Source organism: Eleutherodactylus coqui, chromosome 13 (assembly GCF_035609145.1).
Source record: "Eleutherodactylus coqui strain aEleCoq1 chromosome 13, aEleCoq1.hap1, whole genome shotgun sequence".
NCBI lineage: Eukaryota > Metazoa > Chordata > Amphibia > Anura > Eleutherodactylidae > Eleutherodactylus > Eleutherodactylus coqui.
This window is the reverse complement of record NC_089849.1, coordinates 97,621,929-97,639,890: the sequence shown is the minus strand read 5'-3', so window position 1 is coordinate 97,639,890 and position 17,962 is coordinate 97,621,929.

Sequence of the window (17,962 nt, the reverse complement as noted above, 5' to 3'; positions counted from 1 at the left end):
TAGGATATAGGTAAAGCAAAGTAAAAACATGGCTTGCTCAGGCAAAGCGAGCACCTTGAAGTCTAACATCAATACTTCAATATCCCCATCTCAAATTCACAGGGGCTCAGGAAGCTGAAATAATAAAATGGGGTATGTCCTCACATATTGGCCACAGTCAATCGATGCGTTCTTTCTCCACTCTGTTACTAACACAAGGTTTATGCCACTAGAGATGGATTCCGTCTAATCCATGTTATCCTCCTATATACCCTGCTTATAAAGGATGCTCATACCAAAGAAGTAAACCCCCTCAAATTGCTATTTCGTCAATGAGAAGGAAACCTAATTTTGAAAGCCACCTTCCTTGGATGGTGTGAACTTCAGCAAGGTCTTCTCCATAGGTGACAATAGTAATAATGGAAGTGAAAGGATTGGTGGACGACATTACCAGGTTCACTTGTCGAAGGGCAGTGTATCTTGGTAGGGACCTTCGGGACTGATGTTCCATTATGGTGCTTGCTGCTGAACCTCCTCTTCTCTATGAACACCATCTGCTGTTCACAAGTTGCCAAAGAACAGAGACCCCATAATTCATCATCCACTGTTTAGGATGAGCTAGAGTTGAGTGATTCTTTCATCGTAGGATAATTCAAAAGCCCCAGTACAATGGAATCATTTCACGTTAAATTTAGACCAAGGCATCCTGTATAACGTCAACAATGAAATGATAGTCTGGGCAACAAGATAGGATAAACTCATAGGACAAGATGTTTATCACCCCGAGTCTTTCCAGGCAGGATTAAACGTATGGCTGGAAAATATTGCAGTTGTCATTACAAGGAAGCAGCTCTCACCTTGGAACAACATGGATTTTCCAAGACTAAAATACTTTCTAAAGAATGCCACTGAAGAGTTTACGCATTCATGCAATGTGTCTTCTACTCCAAGACTGATGTCGTCATAGATGTCTATGTACGCTGTTGTATACATACTGTATCTGTTCGTGGATCATTTAAACTGGATTCGGGTTGCTTCTGTCTAGAATAGAGCGAAGAGTCTAAGGAATCTCTCTGTTCTGCATCCATAATCCTCATAATGAGGTTTGGAATTTCCTGGTCAGATTTCGAGATTCAGTACCCAGAACAGTTACCGATTGGAAGAATGTGTGACATAGTTAGTAATGGTGTCAATAGTTGTCTCCAAAAAAGTGGTCAGGATGTGACAACCCAAGGAATTGGGCAAAGAGGAAACAAATCCAAGGTGCCAGACAGAAACGTAATCCAGGAACAAAACCAAGGTCAAGGACAAAATCAGGAATAGATGAAGTTATAAGAGCTGGATCGAAGGGTCATTGAAGAGTTAACTAGTGTTTTGATTTTTTTAAATTTAAAATATCTTTTTTTTTCTTTTTTAAACTACTGGACAACCCCTTTAAAGGGGTTGTCCCGCGGCGAAATCGAAAAAATTTTTTTTTCACTTACCCCCGCATTCTGCCCTGTTAAAAAGAAAGCATTGGTTAGTTTTTAAAAATAGCATTGCGCTTACCTGCATCAGCGTTCTGCAGCTTCTTCTTTTCTTCTTTTAAAGATGGCGCCGCTGGTCTTCTCCCACGGTGCACCGCGGGTCTTCTCCCATGGTGCACCGTGGATTTTCTTCTCCTTCCTTGCGTTCCATTGCCGATTCCAGCCTCCTGATTGGCTGGAATCGGCACACGTGATGGGGCGGAGCTACGATGACGACGCGGTGACCAGCTCTCCGGTACGAGCGGCCCCATTCACCAGGCAGAAGCACGGACTGCGCAAGCGCGTCTAAAAACGCCAGGAGACATCGAAATTAGACGGAGCCATGGAGACGGGGACGCCAGCAACGGAGTGGGTAAGTGAATAACTTCTGTATGGCTCATATTTAATGCACGATGTATATTACAAAGTGCATTAATATGGCCATACAGAAGTGTATAACCCCACTTGCTGCCACGGGACAACCCCTTTAAGGGTAGCTTTACACGAGTGTGTTTTTGTGCGTACATAGGTGAGTACATAGGTGCGCACCTATATACATGCAAAAACACGCATGTATGAAGGTCTGTGCCTTGCCCTTAATGGAGCCGCAGCTGCTACAAGTGGCTCCATTGAAGGCAATTGTCTGCTGACACCCCTGAATTGTTTTACATATAAGCTCTTCCTTGAAAAACAAGAATTTTAGTGTAAAAGAGAAAAAAAAAACTTACCTGTCCGCCGCTGCCGTGTCCCCGCGGGGATGAAGAGCACATCTGCTGCATGCGGCAGATGTTTCCTTTATCCCACGGGGAATGAAGAATTCCCTGCTGCACCTGCCACAGATGTAACAGATGCAGCAAAGGAATCCTTCATCCCTGCGGGGAATAAAGAATTCCCTACCACAGTTGTCACAGATGACAGCTGCGGTAGGGGATCCAGCTGCCGTCATCCTGTAATTGTTTTTCAGGAAAGAGCTTTAAATATAAGCCCTACCCTGAAAAACAAGAAAAAATGGAAAAAAAAATACTCATGTAATTGCTTACTCCATAGGTCACTCACCGAGACAGCAATCTTATCATTATGATTGTTAATTTCTATTTTTTGTGCTTCAATAAATACTGTACATCCTAGTAACTCTATCTGCTGCGTCGTATCCTAAATCCTGCATTGCTATACCACCACTCGTGACAGCCTTGGGCAATGAAGGCTAAATCCCCGGTGGTCTAAGGCATGGTAGTAGTTAATACCGTGTTTCCCCGAAAATAAGACCCTGTCTTATATTAATTTTTGCCCCAAAAGAGACACAGGGTCTTATTTTCGGGATATGTCATATACGTTCCTAGCAGGCGCCGTCCGGGTCCCTCCTGCTAGTTTCCGCAGTTCTGGGCAGGCTTGCTTGCAGTTCTCAGCACCAACAGAACAACGCTTGTTGGTAATGGGGTTTGTAAACCCTGCCTCCAGCAAGCAATTGCTCTGATTGGTTCTCAAGCGCCGTGCCTCAGCCAATCAGAGCCATTGCTCGATGAACCAATCACAGCGCTTTCTTAAAGAAATTAATGAATCCCTAAGTCTTACGCTATGGGCAACTCTAGCCACAATATGGGTCATGTGACCAAAAATCACTGTGATGCTCTGTGATCCCATTGACTTCAATGGCAGTGAGAGTTTGCATGGCTGCACAGAAATCTTTGGTCATGCAATCCCTGTCACGGCCGAGGTTGCCTTGTAGTCCTAGCTTTAAGCATCAACAGTTTAAATTTTGGGCACCATTATTGAATAGTGGAGGCCAACAGCGCTGGAAACTGAAAAATAAGAATCTGTGACCCTAATATTGCCCGGAAGTGATAAGTCATGGGGTCTGTGCCAAAGGAATAATGAATACTACTCAGTGATGCAAAAGTGTAAGGAAATCCACCTATCCCTCCGGTTGTCCTGCAAGAGATGAGCAATATTTTTGACTGACAAGGCCAGCTAGTTGAGATGAGTGACTCGGTGAGACTCTTCTTCACGGTAACCTTCATCCAGCCCCTCCATGCTGTATTCAGGATCTGGGTAGATTCATTGGGCTCTTCCTGGATCCTGATCAAAGACTAAGACCTGAACTGTTCTCTATTGAACTTTTGCTTGTATTCTTGTGTTTTTGGATCAAATTAAGGACTGTGTGTTCCTGACATGATTTTGTGTAGAACATTTCTTTGTGTTACATCTATAAAAATACGTGGAGCTTACTGTTTTTAATTTAGCTTATTTAACTTCTGTTTTTCCTATTTTTGTACTGTAATATCCCGGGTATTGGGCCCTATAACAGTTAGACTACAGATGCCATGATGGTCGCTATTAACTTCGTTGGACCATGGCTATAAACGTCTCCAGATTAACTCCTTGTAATCTGACCAGTCACATCGAGAATATTTGTTAGACATGAGATCTGAGACAGATTTGTGGTTTAGAAAACATCCAAGAAGTTTTAGGGCCTTTTTTGTTTACCCTCTTTAATTCTAGTTCTGTCATGATAAAAGGTTATGCTCTCCAAACTTCTTCCAATCGATATCCCAAAACACGAGCTTTAGACAAAGTGGGAACATTTTTTATTACACTCTTAAAAAAAAGTAAATATTTCTTATCTCCAAAAATTCACTTATTTGTCTCATTTTACCAATTCAGATGGTGAAAATGTGGGACTGCCAGGATTTTATATCGATATGGACAGCAGAAAAGGAACAATGAATATTGCGCAATAATTTTTTCAAAAACACAGACATTCAGCATAAACAGCAGCTGACAAAGTCAGGCTACATTCACAGGGGTAAGCGCAAAATAGGGATGAAAAAACTTGGCCCAATATCGCACTTGTCAACGTGCGTTTTACCCCCAAATGCGAGGCATTTTGATCGCTTTTTTATTCATTTTTTTCTTGGAGACGGGGTGACAAAAAAAAGCACAATTCCGGCGTTCTTTCCTTTTTTTTATGACGACGTTCACTGTGCGCGGTAAATTATGTGTTACTTTCATAGATCGGACTTTTACGGACGCAGCGATATCAAATATGTATTTTTGTTTTATTATTTAGATTATTTTATTAAAAAATGGCAAAAGGTTTTTTTTTTACTTTTATTACTTTAAATTTTTTTAAATAATTATTAAAACTTTTTAAAACTTATTTTTACTTTGTTTTTAAGTCCCCAGAGGGAACAAGAACATGCGATGCTTTGATTGCCCCTGCAATATGATGTAATTCCATAGCATTACATCATACAGCGATCTGACAGGCATGCTATCAAGCCATGCCCTTGGCACAGCTTGATAGGCATTCGGCTATGACAGCCCTGGGGCCTTTCAGAAGGCCCCCAGCTGCCATGAAACCCACACGGCAACCTGCAATCTCATAGTGAAGGGCCATACCAAACCCCCGAACATCGGTCGGGGGATTTAAATGAAGGTGTCAGAATTAACAGCGGCATTTAAAGGGTTAACAGCTCTGATGAGCGGTGTGACTTATCGGAGCTGTTGCGGGCGGCTGATGGCTGTAAAAAACAGCCGGCAGCTGCAATGTATGGAGCAAGATCGCCCCGTGATCTTACTCCATACATACCCCAAACGTGCAGGACATAACTGTACGCCCTGTAGCGTTAAGGGGTTAAGGTTGAAAACAGTGGGCGATGCGTTCCGAGCAAAATATGACATGCAGTGATTTTTTACGTCACAGCATAGTTGTGAGGGAAAACATTGGTCATACGTGTGACTCCACTCAAAAGAATGGAGTTCATATTTGCGTGAGTTTTGTTTGTCTTGCAACGCATAAAACTCGTCCGAGTTTCGCGCTCATGTGCATGTAGCCTAACATCATGTTTTTTTCAAAGCTGGTCATTTCATGCCAGTTATCTCAGAATATCTTGAGTCAGGAATAAGGTCAAGGAAGGACGTATCTGTTTGGTTGTAAGTTCCTGTATGGGACCATAATGGGTGGTCTTGAGGCTATTCAATGAAGAACCCATGCAAGTCCTAGTAGAAGATCCTTCTCCTCATTGCTTTAGACAACAATTGGTGGACATTAGATTATTGAGTGAGAGAACCTTGGATCTATGAGGTCTAGGTCTTAGTTACATGAGGGGCTCATTATAAAATGTCATCAGATAGAGATCAGCTAAGGTCATGTATTCTGAGCAGGTCATCATGATGGAACCTCCAATCACGGTGACTGCTGCTCATTCTCAATTAATGATGTAGTAGACCATCTCTCAGAGGCATCAACATAGCCCTGATCCATTTTAGGGACATGTTTCAAAAGATGTTATATTTGTGTCATCAATTTTTTGCCTCCATATTTGTATTCTTTTGTATTGGGGAAATCAGTATTGAACAGTATTTGCCCAAAAGAAAATAATAAATAAGTACATAATATGGATACCATCCGCTTGTCTGATACCAGCCTTAAAATAGAGTGGTAGGAAAAAGAGCGCTTCAGAAATATGGTGGCCTTTCATAGTATGGGTGGTAACAGGGAGCAATATTCCCTATCCTGCAGTCAGCCTCTCTGTAGCAAAAGTGTCCCTTAACAGGTAGCAATATATTGTATTCGCCTGTCCTAGAATAAACGTCTCTCACCCGCTGTAGTCTGCATACTGCATGAAAATCTGGTTCTTTTCAAATTTCTGTGCGTATGCTTCTCCTATAGACTTACATGGGAGAGCGCATGCATGGCAATATGAATAGAGTCAGATTTTCATATGGCAGCGGATTTAAGTGTGTGACAGCGCAGGAACCGTGGAGTGAGTATAAAAATACATCACCTGGCTCCCTATCACCATCCCTAGCAGCACCCTACATTAGTTTATGGTGCTGCAGGGAGGTGACAGGCTCCCTTCATACACAAAGTCTATGGGAAAGTTGCTGGACTTTTATTGCAAAATTAGGACACAGAGAACCCCCACATGAAATACTACTGTGGTTCCAGTATGTACATGGGAGGGAATGCATGTATGGGAATGGCGTGTTAAGAACCAGTAACGTTCATTATGTCATATGTTATTGGAAATGTCTCTTTAATAAATTATCTTTCACATTGACCTGTGGTAAACAACTTGTAATGGTGTAAGGGGCACCCCTAAAAGGTGTAGTGGGCTTCACAATGGAGCACCAAGATGGCTGCCGTAAACTGAACTGAGCATGCTCCGTGGGAACTTTTGTAGGGAGATGATGTTAGATCATCAAAGGACAATTTCCTGCTTCCCCACAGAAGAGACATTGCTGAGAAAAATGAGTTGCTGCCTTTGAAGGGAAGATGCTGAGGAAGGGCAGGGACCAAAGACTGCCTAGTGTCTGGAGCCAAGAGAGAGAGCACCAGCGTTATGTCTCCAGACCAGCGGGACACCTGTGTAGCGACATGGATTTACAAAAATTGTGGTGGAGGAGCATTTCCGACCCTGGACTACTTGGGGTCGTTCGAAGGGACTACTCCCACACAACATATTGTAATGAGGCTAGCCTCATCTTGACAATACATGTGCACAGAGGAAAGGGTTAAATACAGTGTGTTAGCAGCTCTGCTATAGGAGATAGGGCTCATATTGCAAACACTAACATTGTGTAAGTTTCTAATGTTCGAACATGGGTTATGACCTGTGTAATTTAAAGGGACATTATACATTATTCTGGGAACCAGCTTTTCTAAGTGACTGTATTGGAGTGGAGATTGTCGCCAATACCGAGGGTTCCTTAACCAGTTCTGTATCTACTTCCAGATGCAACCTACTCCATTTACCGGTGACAGGAAGAAGGTATTACTTATCATCAACCTCCTCACAGAAGAGGTGCTTGCAAGGGCCTCACCCTATGTGGAAACCAACAGTAACCTCGTTGACAATATCAATGCCTTCACTACCGCTATGGATTAAGTCGTTGATGACCCAAATTGCTGTGCCATGGCAGAGGGTAGGTCACATAACCTGCGACATGAGTGACGCCCTGTTGCCGAATATACACCAGAATTTTTTTGCTGGGTGACTGAGACCACATGGAACCTAGCTGCCCAAAAGAGTCAGTCTATGAGGATTTTCAGAGCCAGTCAAAGATGAGCTTGCCAGAGTTGAGACCCCTGAAAATTTGGGGGACTTTATTCGGTTATGCATTCGAATTGTTCAGAGACTCACAGAACGGAAGAAGGAGAAGCTACCGGTTTTTGGGAACCATGCTGCCTATTCTTTCAGTCAACCAGCGTTTAACATCCAGCAAAGGACTAAAACTGTACCCGAGCCAATGCAGATTGATGTAGCCCGCAAACCCCTTTCTCTATTGTGAAGGCTCAGTACATTATGCTAATAATTGCCTTAACAAGTTCCAGAAAACTATTGCCTTCACCAGTGCTAAGACCATAGGCATATCTGATGTTCCCAAACTGCCGGGTTCGGTGTCACAGGCCATGCATCGATAACTCATCAACTGGGGTTTAAAGAACATTACTTTTCCATCTGAGTACTGTAAAGAAAAAATGTCGGATGTCACAACCCACTCTCAAACATACCCAAACCAGCAATTCAATGACGTCTGCAGCAAAAAAAAAACTCCGGCCAACTACCTGGAGCAACCATTCCTTTCTTCTGAACCAGAATTAAAGGTACTCAGAGAATACCTGGAAAAAAATTTAAAGAAAGGTTTCATTTGACCTTCTTCATCCTTTGTAGAAAAGAAAGACTCAACCTTGCAGCCATGCATTAATTATAGGGAACTACATACAGTTAGTGTCAAAAATTGTTACCCTGTCCTCTTAATCCCAGAATTGCTGGAAAGACTCTGTTCTGCCAAGATCTTTACCAAACTCGATCTAAGAGGGCCCTATAGCCTCATAAGGCTCTGCTCAGGGTATGAATGGAAAAACGCTTTTAGAACTAGATATGGACATTTTGAATACCTGGTTATGTCTGTTGGCCTTTGCAATGCTCCTGCCACCATTCTGCATTTTAATAATGATGTGTTTTGAGATTTTTTTGGATCGATTTGTTGTTGCTTACTTCGATGACATTCTTATATTTTCTGACAGCTTGGAGGAACATTGCAGGCATGTCTATCTAGTCTGGAAATGTCTTCAAAGGAATCATCTTTCTATCAAACTGGAAAAATGTGAGTTTGAACAAACCAGGTTTCAATTCCTTGGACATATCATCTTCCTGGATGGTCCGAGTATGGACCCTAGGAAAATTAAAGCTGTAGTTGATTGACCCACTCCAAGAAATCTAAAAGACATTCAACGCTTTATAGGATTTGCGAACTTCTACTGGAGATTCATAAAAGACTTCTCAAAAGTCATCTTACCAATTACTTCACTCACAAAGAAATCCCAAACACATTTATGGTCTTCAGAGCCCCTTCAGGGCACCTTTAAAAAGCAAAAATCTCTGTTCACTTCTCCACCAATGCTGATTCATCCAAATCCGGAACTGCCCTCTGTCATGGAAGTGGATGGGAAGTCCGGTGGGAGCTGTCTTGTCTCAACAAATTGGAGACAAGATGCAACTGCACCCATGTGCATTTCTTTGTCATATTATGTCACCTGCTAAAAGAAGCTATAAAGAACTTAAAGTTCCATTAAATTTGGAGACATCTTTTGAAAAATGCCAAATATCCTGTAATTGTCTTTACTGACCACAAAAATCTAGAGTTTATTCGTGCAGCTAAGAGACTGTTAGCAAGACAAGCATATTGGGCCTTATTTTTCTCCAGATTTAATTTTACCATGTCTTATCGCCCTGGTTCAAGAAATGGCAAAGCTGATACCTTATCTAGGATCCTGGCTGAACCAGAGGAGGGGGTCTAATACGGACTGTACCATTTTACCCCCCCCCCCCCCCCCTCTCCAAATTTCCTGGGAACACTTGACTCAAAAGAATTTTTAACAAAATCCTGAGATGGGTACCAAAACGATTACTTTCTCAATTTCCTACTTCATCACAGGAGAGATATTGCTGAGCAGAATGAGTTGCTGCCTTATAAGGGAGGATGCTGAGGAAGGGCAATAACCAGAGACTGCCTACACTAGGCATACCCCTAGGCTCGATAAGTTATTTCATAAAAGATAATCAAGAAAACTAGTCCCTGGGAGGTCCGTAGGCCATCCTGGAACCAGGGGACTATTGTTGGGACTCCAACCCAGGAACTGCTGTACTCTAGGCACTGCCTCCAATGGCCAAGCTATCCAGCCCTTTGGATAGCTCCCCTGCATGATCTGATTCTGCTTCTCTGTTTCCCTGAGTGGTCCTACCCTGTCTCTTGATTAGCTACATTATATAAATCTGGCCCTGTCTCTCTCTCCTTGCAAGATTATTGGGATCCAAGCCTATAGTCGAGCTCCACTACCTGTCCACTAGACTTGTGTACCAACCACTGTCTTTACCCTGACTATGCTACCTGTGTGTTCCTATTGTACTCCAACCAATACTACCTGTGTACCAACCACTGGCTTCACCCTGACTATGCTACCTGTCTACTCCTATTGTCCTGCAATAAATAATTCTCATGTACCAACCACTGGCTTCACCCTGACTATGCTACCTGTCTGCTCCTATTGTACTGCAACCAAAACTACCTGTGTACTGATCACTGGCTTCACCCGGACTACGCTACCTGTCTGCTCCTATTGTACTGCAACCAATACTACCTGTGTACTGACCACTGCCTTCACCCTGACTACGCTACCTGTCTGCTCCTATTGTACTGCAACCAATACTACCTGTGTACTGACCACTGGCTACCCTGATTACGCTATTGGCCCATACTGGCCCCAACAAGAGGCTCTAACCAAGAACCAGACTGTTACATGGGCCCTGGAGCCTCAAGGACACTCCATCACATAAGACACCAGTATTATAAACAGCACATATTTTGCATCGGGGCCCAAGAGCTTCTAGTTACGCCTTTGGTTGCATTGCTACCTGGATGATTCTAAGTTTGTTTGACTTCCTCAGTCTCTTCCAGTAAAAGCAGCTGAGCTGTCTTGTCACATTGCCACCACAGTAGCAAGACTAGCGGGCAACTGATGGCAGTTGTGAGTGATGTCCATTGATGACATGGGTAAAGAATTGCAGATCATTACACATTTCAAGGTGTTTAAACCCCCGAGCAGCAGATGTTTGGTGACACTTGCCAAATTAGCTTTTACACTTCTTGTTGCAGATGTGGGGAGCTAATCCCCTCGCCTGTTAATGGAGCGGGTCTGGAAAAAAAACAATTGATTGTTTAAAATGTGTGAGGACGTTTATTAGCGCAGCGGTGGGGATGGTGATTCCATTTTAGTGGAGGGTGATGTACGTTTTTTTGTGGGTGTTCAATAAGCAAAATGCTGACCCAATGGAAGAGTAATGTATAAACACCAGGAGTAATTCACTATTAATGCAACGCCGTGCCTTTTTAAAGAAACCTTTCTGCCTGTGTAGCACCCACAAGCTACATGTGTGCTGCCATATGCATGTCCTGACCCCTGTGTCATTAAAGGTCTAGGGATAACTATCTGATCGGTGGGGATCCAATTGCTCTGTCCCCCCACTGATCACCAGAATGAGGGTCCTATGGCAATTGAATGGAGTGACAGCGTGAATGCTCGGCCCCGACTCTATTCATTTCAATGGAAGTGTTGTAGATATGAGAGTTCAAGCGCTCGCTCAACTATCTGCAATCATAAGTTGATAATTCGCTTGGATCGGAGCTCGGAGTCACAGGGATGGGGGGGGGGGTAGAAAAACATGGCTGCTTTCTTTCAAAAACATCACATCTGTCCACAGGTTGTGTCTAGTATTGCAACTTAGCCTCATTCACTTCAGTGGTGCTGAGCTGTAACACCAGTGTTCCTTCATAAACCCCACAAGATGGAGGTTTACGTCCTGGCTAGTTGGTACTTAATGCAACAGAATGTAAAGTTGTGGACGGTACAGCCTCATAAGTTGAGCAACCCACCATCCTGCAGTGGGAGCCAGCTATGACTGACAGCCAGCCTCCTGCTGCAACACCGATCCCCGCTGTAAACTCCATACATGGCACGCTCAATGTAGATTGCGGAAGGTAAAAGGTTCATCAATCCTTTGCTATGTAATTGCGGAAGGCCAATGGGCTGCAATGGCAATCAGACACCAGAAAATGGCATCCGGGCCGGCCATGGCCTGTGATCACTATTGTGAGCCATAATGCATTGTAATACAGAAGTAATGCAATTTGTTATCATAGCTTTTCTGGGTCAAGTCCCCTACAGGGGCAAAAACAAAAAAAAGAAAAACAGAGGCATAACCAAAAAAAACACAAAACAAAAATAATAATACTAGTACACTGTAAAAAATAAAAACCCTTTTCCTGCACTTTTCCCTCTTTGAATAAAATTTAAAAAACACATATCTAGTAGCATTGTATCCCTAACGAACTGTACAATAAACTGAACATACTATTCATCCTGTGACAAAAAATGTAAAACCATTTAGCCAAAATGCTTAATTTGCTCATTTTACACCCCAAAAAACACAATAAAAGTGCTCAAAACAGCCATATGTACCCTAAAATGGTTCCAATACAAATTACAGCTCAAAACATGAAAAACAAGCCTCCACAGAGCTCCAATGATGGAAAAATTAAAAAGTTGTGGGACTGAATGCAGCGATGCAAAAAAAAAAAAAAAGGTGTTTTATTGTTAAAAAATGGGAAAACTTAAAAAGATATATATAATCATCGTTATCAAAATCAACCCACAGAAAAAAATCTAATATGTATTTATGCTGTATGAATAACGCTGTAAAAATATGGCAAAATTGATATTTTTTCTTCCTGCCCAACAAAAAAAATAATGTTTTACAACACATGTATCACTAAAAACTACGGTTCACCTACGCAAAAAACAAGCCCTCATATGGCTTTTTCAACTGAAAAATAAAAAAGTTATGGCTTTTGAAAAGTGCGAATGAAAATCCCCCCAAAAATTGTTGCATCCTCATAGCCAAAATAGGTCATTTCCTTGAGGGGTTAAAGTGATTATATGTTACCAAAACTTCAACTTTGCTTAACACTCTTTAAAAGGAGAGAACCGATAGCTCGTATACTGTGAATAATAGTCACCCAGCTGATTCCTATCTCCTCATATATCCAAGCCAATGCAACCTATGTATGACATCATCTGGCATTTATACAGGTGATGTCATGCCCAACCAAGCCAATCATCCAGAGATGCCTATCACTGTAACCAATGATATTATAAGAAACCTTTGGTACACGGAGCTGTGAATTTAAATGTTATTTCAAGGGTGATCTTTAAATGCGTAATTACAAGTTCCATCTTTATCAGCGGAATAAAATATCATCTCGTAACGTTTACCTAATTCCGTCGCCCGTGGGGCTGGCAGCAGCTAAATGTCATGGATTTGATATACAAACCATAAATATCCAGCCTGCACTTTCTCAGGAGCTGCTCGCCGTGTCTCCCTGTCAGATTCTGGATTCGTTCATAGAATTTTTTACAAGGGGTTTTGGATGTCCTCCGAAATGGACTAGTCCATTTATTGGGTGGGGAATAAATCACAATGATTTTTATAGGGGTGTCATTCAATACAGGTTATGTTATGACGAAACGATGGAATGTTGAGACCTAGGTGGTGATGTAGAAGGTCATAGCTCTCCGTTTGTCACAACTATGTTGAAGGAGAGTTCCGTAGAAGATCGTTAGTAAACTTACGATCCCTTTTTGGCTATTTATTAAGGGTATCATGTTGTTGACACTCAAGGTGATGTCTGATGGACACATTTTCACCAAAACTGATAAAATCGTGGGCAAAATTGGTGGATCTGAGAAGTTCAGAGTCCATGGGAGTAAAGGATATCAACATATATTTGACTTTCCTGGTGACATCGCCTGTCCACCACAACATCTGTACCTGGTAAAACCATCATCCAATGGTTGCCTTGGATTTTCTTGGCCATAAGCAATGAAATCCTCTTTGGAAGCGGTCTTTGGGGTTGCTATCAGGCTTGCGTAGAGTGGGGCATCGCCCAATGAATGAGGGAAACCTAGTTTTCATAGACATAACAATGTTAGCTGGGAAGGGCAGTGTGGCCATGCATAGTATTTTAAGAACATCATTCTTACAGCTTCTTGTTCCAAGCCCCAGGGTCTATTTCAGCATCACTACTGGTTAATTATTTGGTATTATGTTGCCGCATTTCTGGTCCTATATAGGACTTGTAATACTTGTTGATCAAAACAGGATCATTAATTGTGTTGTAGTACACAGCCAAGCCTATTCATTTATATAAGAGTCCTTGTAAAGAACATCTCCTTCCACCAGAGCTGGGACAAGATGGTGGTGGAAGAAGCAACTACCTTAAGTACAATGATATGTGCCAACTCGAAAGTATTGATTAGGTTCATGTCATTCAGATGTCAGAGATAGTATTTATGGCACCCTGTGGTTTGAATCTAGAGTGGTGGCAACAGCCTGAACATCTTGTCTCATTGCTGACCATCAAGTTAAGCATAAAGATAAATATCCCCCTACACTCCATGGGCTTCTACATTGTAAGTGTGGCCCTTCCTGAAGGCCATCAATTAGTGCCCAGTTGAGTTGTGGCTGGCATGTTACAATTAAGAGGTATGAGTCACACCACAATACCTGTTCATAATGTCCTCACAACATCCTTTCTATTACAGGATTAGCATTATGAAACTCCATTCTTGTGTAAAGTCATAGTAAACTTTTAGGCTTTCCCGTAAAACCTACAGTGCAGTCAAAATAATGCCACAAATGGAATAACCAGACACCTCCTACTCTGTGCTTCCAGTGTCTTCTGGAGCAAAGACCATGAAAGAACCCCAGCTTTAATGACACAATGGACTTATGTCATGGGATCACTGGCTGCGCTGCACACAGGTTGTCATCAGCCATGATTTATTAGCATGGGAAATGAGTCTGATAAATATGAAAGGCACCATAACCATGATGTGACAGAAGATATTTCCTGACACAGGAGATCAAAGGACCATCACTAATAACTAATAACCATGTTTATACAGATGTGAGGAGTAAAAAATAATATCCCAGCCAATGAATACAAAGACCAAGTAAGTATATGGGTGACATCAAAGTTCCATATATTCATACATATGCGGAAGTGCTATAGTAGTTGTATTCTTGTACATAGGAGCAGTATTATAGTAGTTATATTCTTGTACATAGGGGGCAGTATTATAGTAGTTATATACTTGTACATAGGGGGCAGTATTACAGTAGTTATATTCTTGTACATAGGAGGCAGTATTATAGTAGTTATATTCTTGTACCTAGGAGGCAGTATTATAGTAGTTATATTCTTGTAGATAGGAGGCAGTATTATAGTAGTTATATTCTTGTACATAAGAGGCAATATTATAGTAGTTATATTCTTGTACATAGGGGGCAGTGTTATAGTAGTTATATTCTTGTATATAGGAGGCAGTATTATAGTAGTTATACTCTTGTATATATGGGGCAGTATTATAGTAGTTATATTCTTGTACATAGGGAGCAGTATTATAGTAATTATATTCTTGCACATATGGGGCAGTATTATAGTAGTTATATTCTTGTACATAGTAGCAGTATTATAGTAGTTATATTCTTCTACATAGGGGGCAGTATTATAGTAGTTATATTCTTGTACATAGTAGGCAGTATTTTAGTAGTTATATTCTTGTACATAGAGAGCAGTATTATAGTAGTTATATTCTTGTACATAGGGGCAGTATTATAGTAGTTATATTCTTCTACATAGGGGGCAGTATTATAGTAGTTATATTCTTGTACATAGTAGGCAGTATTTTAGTAGTTATATTCTTGTACATAGTAGCAGTATTATAGTAGTTATATTCTTGTACATAGGGGCAGTATTATAGTAGTTATATTCTTGTACATAGGAGGCAGTATTGTAGTAGTTATATTCTTGTACATAGGGGGCAGTATTATAGTAGTTATATTCTTGTACATATGGGGCAGTATTATAGTAGTTATATTCTTGTACAAAGGGAACAGTATTATAGTAATTATATTCTTGCACATAGGGGGCAGTATTATAGTAGTATATTCTTGTACATAGGAGCAGTATTATAGTAGTTTTATTCTTGTACATAGAGGGCAGTATTATAGTAGTTATATTCTTGTACATATGGGGCAGTATTATAGTAGTTATATTCTTGTACATAGGGAACAGTATTATAGTAATTATATTCTTGCACATAGGGGGCAGTATTATAGTAGTATATTCTTGTACATAGGAGCAGTATTATAGTAGTTTTATTCTTGTACATAGAGGGCAGTATTATAGTAGTTATATTCTTGTAAATAAGGTCAGTATTATAGTAGTTATATTCTTGTACATAGGGGCAGTATTATAGTAGTTATATTCTTGTACATAGGGGAGCAGTGTTATAGTAGTTATATTCTTGTACATAGGGGGCAGTATTATAGTAGTTATATTCTTGTACATTGGGGGCAGTATTATTGTAGGTATATTCTTGAACATAGAGGGGTAGTATTATAGTAGTTATATTCTTGTACATAGGGGAGCAGTGTTATAGTAGTTATATTCTTGTACATAGGGGGCAGTATTATAGTAGTTATATTCCTGTACATAGGGGGCAGTATTATAGTAGTTATATTCTTGTACATAGGAGGCAGTATTATAGTAGTTATATTCTTGTACATATGGGGCAGTATTATAGTAGTTATATTCTTGTACATAGGGAACAGTATTATAGTAGTTATATTCTTGTACATAGGGGCAGTATTATAGTAGTTATATTCTTGTACATATGGGGCAGTATTATAGTAATTATATTCTTGCACATAGGGGGCAGTATTATAGTAGTTATATTCTCGTACATAGGAGCAGTATTATAGTAGTTTTATTCTTGTACATAGAGGGCAGTATTATAGTAGTTATATTCTTGTAAATAGGGTCAGTATTATAGTAGTTATATTCTTGTACATAGGGGCAGTATTATAGTAGTTATATTCTTGTACATAGGGGGCAGTATTATAGTAGTTATATTCTTGTACATAGGGGCAGTATTATAGTAGGTATATTCTTGAACATAGAGGGGCAGTATTATAGTAGTTATATTCTTGTACATAGGGGCAGTATTATAGTAGTTATATTCTTGTACATAAGGGCAGTATTATAGTAGTTATATTCTTGTACATAGGGGAGCAGTGTTACAGTAGTTATATTCTTGTACATAGGGGCAGTATTATAGTAGTTATATTCTTGTACATAGGGACAGTATTATAGTAGTTATATTCTTGCACATAGGGGAGCAGTGTTACAGTAGTTATATTCTTGTACATAGGGGGCAGTATTATAGTAGTTATATTCTTGTACATGGGGGGCAGTATTATAGTAGTTATATTCTTGTGCATAGGGGCAGTTTTATAGTAGTTATATTCTTGTACATGGGGGGCAGTATTGTAGTAGTTATATTATTGTACTTTGGGGGCAGTATTATAGTAGTTATATTCTTGTACATAGGAGCAGTATTGTAGTAGTTATATTCTTGTAGATAGGAGGCAGTATTATAGTAGTTATATTATTGTACATAGTGGGGCAGTATTATAGTAGTTATATTCTTGTACATGGGGGGCAGTATTATAGTAGTTATATTCTTGTACATAGGGGCAGTTTTATAGTAGTTATATTCTTGTACATGGGGGGCAGTATTGTAGTAGTTATATTATTGTACTTAGGGGGCAGTATTATAGTAGTTATATTCTTGTACATAGGAGCAGTATTGTAGTAGTTATATTCTTGTAGATAGGAGGCAGTATTATAGTAGTTATATAATTGTACATAGTGGGGCAGTATTATAGTAGTTATATTCTTGTACATAGGAGCAGTATTATAGTAGTTATATTCTTGTACTTGGAGGGCAGTATTGTAGTAGTTATATTCTTGTAGATAGGAGGCAGTATTATAGTAGTTATATTCTAGCACTAAAGAGCAATATCATAGTAGTGGTTTTAGAGGCCAGTATTGTAGCTATATACTTGTATATAGAGGCTGCATTATTTTAGTTTTATATTGATTTTATTACAGTTCTGAAAGAGAAACATTTTTTTTATGTGGCCCTTGACCTACTTGTGGGGCACTACTTGAGGATGGCACAATAACTGAGGCAGCCACCAGGAATAGAGAACACTTTTCTTCACAGGACCGACAATGCTTAGCAGTTACAGTCACCATGGGTACGAGCTTGTGGGTTAGTATTTATACAAGACATGGAGCTTGGCAGCTACAGCATTTGAATAAGGGGCACTTATCTTGATAGTTGAAAACAAGAAGAAAAAGTCTATCACTGAGTAACAGATCTTAATAGTTGTAGTCTCTTTGCAGGGCATTTTACTTAAAGGAGATGTCCCGCGCCGAAACGGGTTTTTTTTTTTTTAAACCCCCCCCCCGTTCGGCGCGAGACAACCCCGATGCAGGGGTTA